Source organism: Cryptomeria japonica, unplaced genomic scaffold (genome assembly GCF_030272615.1).
Source record: "Cryptomeria japonica unplaced genomic scaffold, Sugi_1.0 HiC_scaffold_1708, whole genome shotgun sequence".
NCBI classification, from domain to species: Eukaryota; Viridiplantae; Streptophyta; class Pinopsida; order Cupressales; family Cupressaceae; genus Cryptomeria; species Cryptomeria japonica.
In genome coordinates this window covers 17,501-26,310 of record NW_026730019.1, presented here as the reverse complement: position 1 = coordinate 26,310, position 8,810 = coordinate 17,501, and the positions used below count along the sequence as shown (strand labels likewise).

General features: G+C 63.2%; 2 non-coding genes across 2 annotated transcripts; both read left to right on the top strand.

The window, feature by feature from the left end:
* The first annotated feature begins 1,306 nt into the window (after positions 1-1,306).
* LOC131873427 (5S ribosomal RNA) lies at positions 1,307-1,425 on the top strand. The gene has a single exon (XR_009371382.1). It is a non-coding gene; the product is annotated as a 5S ribosomal RNA (ribosomal RNA).
* A 5,915-nt stretch (positions 1,426-7,340) lies between these two features.
* LOC131873426 (5S ribosomal RNA) lies at positions 7,341-7,459 on the top strand. The gene has a single exon (XR_009371381.1). It is a non-coding gene; the product is annotated as a 5S ribosomal RNA (ribosomal RNA).
* Positions 7,460-8,810: the final 1,351 nt, after the last annotated feature.

Here is an 8,810-nt window from a genome sequence, read left to right as displayed (position 1 = left end):
CCATCTTGAGCCCGCCCTGGTGTGCAGCCCAGGCAAGTTGTGCGCACCAAGGCACCCACCCTGGCCAAGGTGGGTCACGGGGTGGGTCCTAGGGTGGGTAACGGGGTGGGTACTAAGGTGCGTGCCAAGGTGGGTCATGGGGTGGGTGCCAAGGTGGGCACCAGGGTGGGTGTGCACCAACCCTAGCCAGGGTAGGTCACGGGGTGGTTGTCGGGGTGGGCGTCAAGGAGCCAAGGTGGGTGGCAAGTAGCCAAGTTGCGTGCCAAGGTGGGTGTCGGGGTGGGTGCCAAGGATCCAAGGTGGGTGCCAAGGAACCAAGGTGGGTGTCTGGGTGGGTGCCGAGGTGGGAGCCAGGGTGGGTCCCAAGGTGAGTGCAAAGGTGGGTGCCAGGGTCAAGGTGAGTGCCAATGTGGGTTCCAAGGTGCCAGGGTCAGGGTGAGTGCCAATGTGGGTTCAAAGGTGCTAAGTTGGGTGCGAGGTTGGGTGCGAGGGTGGGTGGGTGCCAAGGTGTGCTAGGTGGAAGCCCGGGTGGGTCGGCATCCCATGGGTGTCGAGTTGGGTGCCTGATGGGTGCTTCTTGTCAAGTTTTAGTCGTCGGGACTCATTTCGAGCCTTAGAGGTCGTTTCTTGTCCGGTTGCCCTGTCTTCGACCTGGGAACCCAATTTTGGTCCTCGGGTCCCATTTTTTTTTGTCTCGCATCCCACTTTTGGCCTGTGGCCTTTTCGGGGTCGATTCTCGTTTTGGGCATCAGAGCATGTTTCTTCTCCTAAAACCCAATATTTGTTTATTAAGTCTCGGAACACATTTTTGTTCTCGTGGACCCATCATGGGTCTTGGAACGCATTTGTGGTCCTTGGGTCCCATTTTGCATCCCGAAACTTGTGTTTTGGTGCTTGATCCCTATTTTGGGTGCCCACCTTGCACCAAGTGCGCACCCGGGGCAAACCGAGCGCCTTGGTGCACCGGGGCAAGATCGAGCGTGCACCCGAGGCGCCCCGAACATGCACCAAGGTGCACTCGGCCCACATGTGAGCGCAGGTCGTTGCGCCCGAGGTGGTGTGTGGGCACCGCGTTGCAGACGGGACACTGCACGCACACGACGCCCCGTCCAGGTGCACGCACGTAGGCCGGGCCGGGTGCACACCCGACGCCCTAGCAAGGTGCGCGCACCCGGGCAGGGCTCACACTTGGCGAACGGGGCGCACTTCGCGAGGGAGGGTGTGCACCTCGACGGGGGTGGGTGGCCGGGGTGGATTCGCACGTGGGTCGCGGTTTGCTAAGTACACACTGCGACAAGCTCATAACGGGTGCGATCATACCAGCGTTAGTGCACCGGATCCCATCAGAACTCCGCAGTTAAGCGCGCTTGGGCCGGAGTAGTACTGGGATGGGTGACCTCCCGGGAAGTCCCGGTGTTGCACCCTTTCTTAGTTTTTCGCCGGGCGTCGCAATGCTATTTGAATAAACCTTTTGCCCGTTTGCGTTCTCGTCGGGGCCGGGCCGGGCCGGGGTGCGCTGCCCGCACTACCGCGCGCGCGGGGGCGACACCGAGCGCGCACCCGAGGCGCCCCGAGCACACAGGCCACGGTGCAACCCGGGCGTTGTGCGCGCACCCCGGTGCGCCCGAGGTGCTGCGCGCGCACCCAGGTGAAATCGGTGTGCACCTCGGCCAGTGCGCGCTCGGTCGAGTCGCGCACGTTGGCCAAGGTGCACGGTGATGTTTCTTACTCTAAGGTTCCGCACCAGACGCCCGGGACAGGTGAGCGAAGCTGGGCGGGGCCGGGTGCGCGGCCGGGGCAGGTGCACGCAGCTGGAGAGAGCTTTGGAGCACACCAGAGGTGCGCACCTTGGAGCACACTTCGGAGCGCACCAATGATGCGCTCCATTCAAAAGTTTCCTGAAAAGGCAAAAAAAGTTGAGATTATAGAATTTCCCACTTGAGAGATTGTAAAAAAAAAAAATTTAAAATGAAGGAAACGCGGGTGCCAAGGTGTGCGCGCCCGGGTGCGCAGCCCAGCCAAGGTGTGCGCACCAAGGCGCCCACCCTGGCGAAGGTGCACGCAAGGTGCGCACCCGAGGCAAACCGGACAATTAACCCAACTTTCGACTTCGCGCGCACCTGCGCACCTTGGAGCGCACTTCGGAGCGCTCCTTGGTGCGCACCAATCTTGGGCACCTCGGAGTGCACCATGGCGCCCACCAAGGTGCGCACCCGGGGCAAACCGAGCTCCGACTTCGTGCGCACCTTGGAGCGCACGAAAGGTGCGCACCATGGCGCCCACCAAGGTGCGCAGCCCAGCCAAGGCGTGCGCATCAAGGTGCGCACCCTGGCGAAGGTGCGCACCCGGGGCAAACCGAGCTCCGACTTCGTGCGCACCTTGGAGCGCACAAAGGGTGCGCAACCCAGCCAAGGTGTGCGCACCCCGGGCAAACCGAGCTCCGAATCGTGCGCACCTTGGAGCACACTTCGGAGCCCTCCTTGGTGCGCACCGATGTTGCGCACCTCGGAGCGCACCCGGGGAAAACAATGCAATTAACCCGACTTTCGACTTCGTGGGCACCTCGGAGCGCTCTCGGGTTCGCACCTCGGAGCACACCGAGGTGCGCACCTTTGATGCGCTGCCTTCACCAATTTCCAGAAAAGGCAAGAAAACATTGAGAAGGTGTGCGCACCGAGGTGCCCACCCTGGCGAAGGTGCACGCGAGGTGCGCACCCGGGGCAAACCGGGCTCCGACTTCGTGCACGCCATGCTGCGCACCTTGGAGGGCCATGGTGCGCACCTTGGAGCACACTTCGGAGCGCTCAATGGTGCCCAACCCAGCCAAGGTGCCCACCGCGGCGAAGGTGCACGCGAGGTGCGCACCCGGGGCAAACCGGGCTCCGACTTCGTGCACGCCGCACCTTGGAGCACACTTCGGAGCGCTCCTTGGTGCGCACCAGGGCGCGCAACCCAGCCGAGGTGCCCACCCCGGCGAAGGTGCACGCGGGGTGCGCACCCGGGGCAAACCGGGCTCCGACTTCGTGCACGCCATGGTGCCCACCGCGGCGAAGGTGCACGCGAGGTGCGCACCCGGGGCAAACCGGGCTCCGACTTCGTGCACGCCGCACCTTGGAGCACACTTCGGAGCGCTCCTTGGTGCGCACCAGGGCGCGCAACCCAGCCGAGGTGCCCACCCCGGCGAAGGTGCACGCGAGGTGCGCACCCGGGGCAAACCGGGCTCCGACTTCGTGCACGCCATGGTGCCCACCGCGGCGAAGGTGCACGCGAGGTGCGCACCCGGGGCAAACCGGGCTCCGACTTCGTGCACGCCGCACCTTGGAGCACACTTCGGAGCGCTCCTTGGTGCGCACCATGGTGCCCACCAGGGCGCGCAACCCCGCCGAAGGTGCACGCGAGGTGCGCACCCGGGGCAAACCGGGCTCCGACTTCGTGCACGCCGCACCTTGGAGCACACTTCGGAGCGCTCCTTGGTGCGCACCAGGGCGCGCAACCCCGCCGAAGGTGCACGCGAGGTGCGCACCCGGGGCAAACCGGGCTCCGACTTCGTGCACGCCATGGTGCGCACCAGGGTGCCCACCGCGGCGAAGGTGCGCACCCGGGGCAAACCGGGCTCCGACTTCGTGCACGCCGCACCTTGGAGCACACTTCGGAGCGCTCCTTGGTGCGCACCAGGGCGCGCAACCCAGCCGAGGTGCCCACCCCGGCGAAGGTGCACGCGAGGTGCGCACCCGGGGCAAACCGGGCTCCGACTTCGTGCACGCCATGGTGCCCACCGCGGCGAAGGTGCGCACCCGGGGCAAACCGGGCTAGGACTTCGTGCACGCCGCACCTTGGAGCACACTTTGGAGCGCTCCTTGGTGCGCACCATGGTGCCCACCAGGCCGCGCAACCCAGCCAAGGTGTGCGCACCAAGGTGCACGCGAGGTGCGCACCCGGGGCAAACCGGGGTCCGGCTTCGTGCACGCCGCACCTTGGAGCACACATCGGGGCGCTCCCGGGTTCGCACCGGCGTTGCGCACCGTGGTGGGCACCTCGGAGCGCACCGTGGTGGGCACCTCGGAGCACACCAAGGTGGGCAGCGAGGTGCGCACCTTTGATGCGATGCCTTCACTAATTTCCATAAAAGGCAAAAAAAAACGAGATTTTAAAATTTCCGTTTTGAAAGATAGTGAGAAAAAGGGAATGCTGGTGCCATCTTGAGCCCGCCCTGGTGCGCAGCCCAGCCAAGGTGTGCGCACCAAGGTGCCCACCCTGGCGAAGGTGCGCGCCCGGGCAATTAACCCAACTTCCAACTTCGCGCGCGCCAGGGTGGGAGCGCACCCAACAACCGGGCCTGGGAAGAGCCAATGCGAGAAACCCCACCAAACGCTCTGACAAAAAAAGAGGGGGCGCTCCAGTAACCCCGCTTCGGAGCGCACCCTGGGCAAACCCAGCCAGGGTGCCCACCCCGGCCAAGGTGCAGGCGAGGTGCGCACCCGGGGCAAACCGGGCTCCGACAACGTGCACGCCGCACCTTGGAGCACACTTCGTAGCGCTCCCGGGTGCGCACCTCAGAGCACACCAAGGTGGGCAGCGAGGTGCGCACCTTTGATGCGCTGCCTTCACTAATTTCCAGAAAAGGCAAAAAAAAGAGGAGATTTTAAAATTTCCGTTTTGAAAGATAGTGAAAAAAACGGAACGCGGGTGCCATCTTGAGCCCGCCCTGGTGCACAGCCCAGGTAAGGTGCCCACCCTGGCAAAGGTGCGCACCCGGGCAATTAACCCTACTTCCGACTTCGTGCGCGCCAGGGTGGCAACCGGGCCTGGGAAGAGCCAATGCGAGAAACCCCACCAAATGCTCCGACAAAAAAAGAGGCGGCGCTCCAATAACCCCGCTTCGGAGCGCAGCCGGGGCAAACCCAGCCAAGGTGCCCACCCCGACGAAGGTGCACGCGAGGTGCGCACCCGGGGCAAACCGGGCTCCGACAACGTGCACGCAGCACCTTGGAGCACACTTCGAAGCACTCCCGGGTGCCCACCGGCGTTGCGCACCGTGGTGGGCAGCGAGGTGCGCACCTTTGATGCGCTGCCTTCACTAATTTCCAGAAAAGGCAAAAAAAAATGAGATTTTAAAATTTCCGTTTTGAAAGATAGTGAAAAAAACGGAACGCGGGTGCCATCTTGAGCCCGCCCTGGTGCGCAGCCCAGGCAAGGCATGCGCACCAAGGTGCCCACCCGCGGTGCACGCCCGGGGCAAACCGGGCTCCGACTTCGTGCAGGCCGCACCTTGGAGCACACTTCGGAGCGCTCCTTGGTGCGCACCATGGTGCCCACCAGGGCGCACCCGGGGCAAACCGGGCTCCGACTTCGTGCACGCCGCACCTTGGAGCACACATCGGAGCGCTCCCAGGTTCGCACCAGCGTTGCGCACCTTTGATGCGCTGCCTTCACTAATTTCCAGAAAAGGCAAAAAAAAACGATATTTTAAAATTTCCGTTCTGAAAGATAGTGAAAAAAACGGAACGCGGGTGCCATCTTGAGCCCTTCCTGGTGCGCAGCCCAGGCAAGTTGTGCGCACCAAGGTGCCCACCCTGGCGGAGGTGCGCGCCCGGGGCAAACCGGGCTCCGACTTCGTGCACTGCATGGTGCCCACCAAGGCGCGCAACCCAGCCAAGGTGCCCACCGCAGCGAAGGTGCACGCGAGGTGCGCACCCGAGGTGCACACCCGGGGCAAACCGAGCTCCGACTTCGTGCACGCCGCACCTTGGAGCACACTTCAGAGCGCTCCTTGGTGCGCACCAGGGCGCGCAACCCAGCCAAGGTGCTCACCCCGGCGAAGGTGCACGCGAGGTGCGCACCCGGGGCAAGCCGGGCTCGGACTTCGTGCACGCCGCACCTTGGAGCACACATCGGAGCGCTCCCGGGTTCGCACCAGCATTGCGCACCTTTGATGCGCTGCCTTCACTAATTTCCAGAAAAGGCAAAAAAAAAAAAAAAACGAGATTTTAAAATTTCCGTTTTGAAAGATAGTGAAAAAAACGGAACGCGGGTGCCATCTTGAGCCCGCCCTGGTGTGCAGCCCAGGCAAGTTGTGCGCACCAAGGCACCCACCCTGGCCAAGGTGGGTCACGAGGTGGGTCCTAGGGTGGGTAACGGGGTGGGTACTAAGGTGCGTGCCAAGGTGGGTCATGGGGTGGGTGCCAAGGTGGGCACCAGGGTGGGTGTGCACCAACCCTAGCCAGGGTAGGTCACGGGGTGGTTGTCGGGGTGGGCGTCAAGGAGCCAAGGTGGGTGGCAAGTAGCCAAGTTGCGTGCCAAGGTGGGTGTCGGGGTGGGTGCCAAGGATCCAAGGTGGGTGCCAAGGAACCAAGGTGGGTGTCTGGGTGGGTGCCGAGGTGGGAGCCAGGGTGGGTCCCAAGGTGAGTGCAAAGGTGGGTGCCAGGGTCAAGGTGAGTGCCAATGTGGGTTCCAAGGTGCCAGGGTCAGGGTGAGTGCCAATGTGGGTTCAAAGGTGCTAAGTTGGGTGCGAGGTTGGGTGCGAGGGTGGGTGGGTGCCAAGGTGTGCTAGGTGGAAGCCCGGGTGGGTCGGCATCCCATGGGTGTCGAGTTGGGTGCCTGATGGGTGCTTCTTGTCAAGTTTTAGTCGTCGGGACTCATTTCGAGCCTTAGAGGTCGTTTCTTGTCCGGTTGCCCTGTCTTCGACCTGGGAACCCAATTTTGGTCCTCGGGTCCCATTTTTTTTTGTCTCGCATCCCACTTTTGGCCTGTGGCCTTTTCGGGGTCGATTCTCGTTTTGGGCATCAGAGCATGTTTCTTCTCCTAAAACCCAATATTTGTTTATTAAGTCTCGGAACACATTTTTGTTCTCGTGGACCCATCATGGGTCTTGGAACGCATTTGTGGTCCTTGGGTCCCATTTTGCATCCCGAAACTTGTGTTTTGGTGCTTGATCCCTATTTTGGGTGCCCACCTTGCACCAAGTGCGCACCCGGGGCAAACCGAGCGCCTTGGTGCACCGGGGCAAGATCGAGCGTGCACCCGAGGCGCCCCGAACATGCACCAAGGTGCACTCGGCCCACATGTGAGCGCAGGTCGTTGCGCCCGAGGTGGTGTGTGGGCACCGCGTTGCAGACGGGACACTGCACGCACACGACGCCCCGTCCAGGTGCACGCACGTAGGCCGGGCCGGGTGCACACCCGACGCCCTAGCAAGGTGCGCGCACCCGGGCAGGGCTCACACTTGGCGAACGGGGCGCACTTCGCGAGGGAGGGTGTGCACCTCGACGGGGGTGGGTGGCCGGGGTGGATTCGCACGTGGGTCGCGGTTTGCTAAGTACACACTGCGACAAGCTCATAACGGGTGCGATCATACCAGCGTTAGTGCACCGGATCCCATCAGAACTCCGCAGTTAAGCACGCTTGGGCCGGAGTAGTACTGGGATGGGTGACCTCCCGGGAAGTCCCGGTGTTGCACCCTTTTTTAGTTTTTCGCCGGGCGTCGCAATGCTATTTGAATAAACCTTTTGCCCGTTTGCGTTCTCGTCGGGGCCGGGCCGGGCCGGGGTGCGCTGCCCGCACTACCGCGCGCGCGGGGGCGACACCGAGCGCGCACCCGAGGCGCCCCGAGCACACAGGCCACGGTGCAACCCGGGCGTTGTGCGCGCACCCCGGTGCGCCCGAGGTGCTGCGCGCGCACCCAGGTGAAATCGGTGTGCACCTCGGCCAGTGCGCGCTCGGTCGAGTCGCGCACGTTGGCCAAGGTGCACGGTGATGTTTCTTACTCTAAGGTTCCGCACCAGACGCCCGGGACAGGTGAGCGAAGCTGGGCGGGGCCGGGTGCGCGGCCGGGGCAGGTGCACGCAGCTAGAGAGAGCTTTGGAGCACACCAGAGGTGCGCACCTTGGAGCACACTTCGGAGCGCACCAATGATGCGCTCCATTCAAAAGTTTCCTGAAAAGGCAAAAAAAGTTGAGATTATAGAATTTCCCACTTGAGAGATTGTAAAAAAAAAAAATTTAAAATGAAGGAAACGCGGGTGCCAAGGTGTGCGCGCCCGGGTGCGCAGCCCAGCCAAGGTGTGCGCACCAAGGCGCCCACCCTGGCGAAGGTGCACGCAAGGTGCGCACCCGAGGCAAACCGGACAATTAACCCAACTTTCGACTTCGCGCGCACCTGCGCACCTTGGAGCGCACTTCGGAGCGCTCCTTGGTGCGCACCAATCTTGGGCACCTCGGAGTGCACCATGGCGCCCACCAAGGTGCGCACCCGGGGCAAACCGAGCTCCGACTTCGTGCGCACCTTGGAGCGCACGAAAGGTGCGCACCATGGCGCCCACCAAGGTGCGCAGCCCAGCCAAGGCGTGCGCATCAAGGTGCGCACCCTGGCGAAGGTGCGCACCCGGGGCAAACCGAGCTCCGACTTCGTGCGCACCTTGGAGCGCACAAAGGGTGCGCAACCCAGCCAAGGTGTGCGCACCCCGGGCAAACCGAGCTCCGAATCGTGCGCACCTTGGAGCACACTTCGGAGCCCTCCTTGGTGCGCACCGATGTTGCGCACCTCGGAGCGCACCCGGGGAAAACAATGCAATTAACCCGACTTTCGACTTCGTGGGCACCTCGGAGCGCTCTCGGGTTCGCACCTCGGAGCACACCGAGGTGCGCACCTTTGATGCGCTGCCTTCACCAATTTCCAGAAAAGGCAAGAAAACATTGAGAAGGTGTGCGCACCGAGGTGCCCACCCTGGCGAAGGTGCACGCGAGGTGCGCACCCGGGGCAAACCGGGCTCCGACTTCGTGCACGCCATGCTGCGCACCTTGGAGGGCCATGGT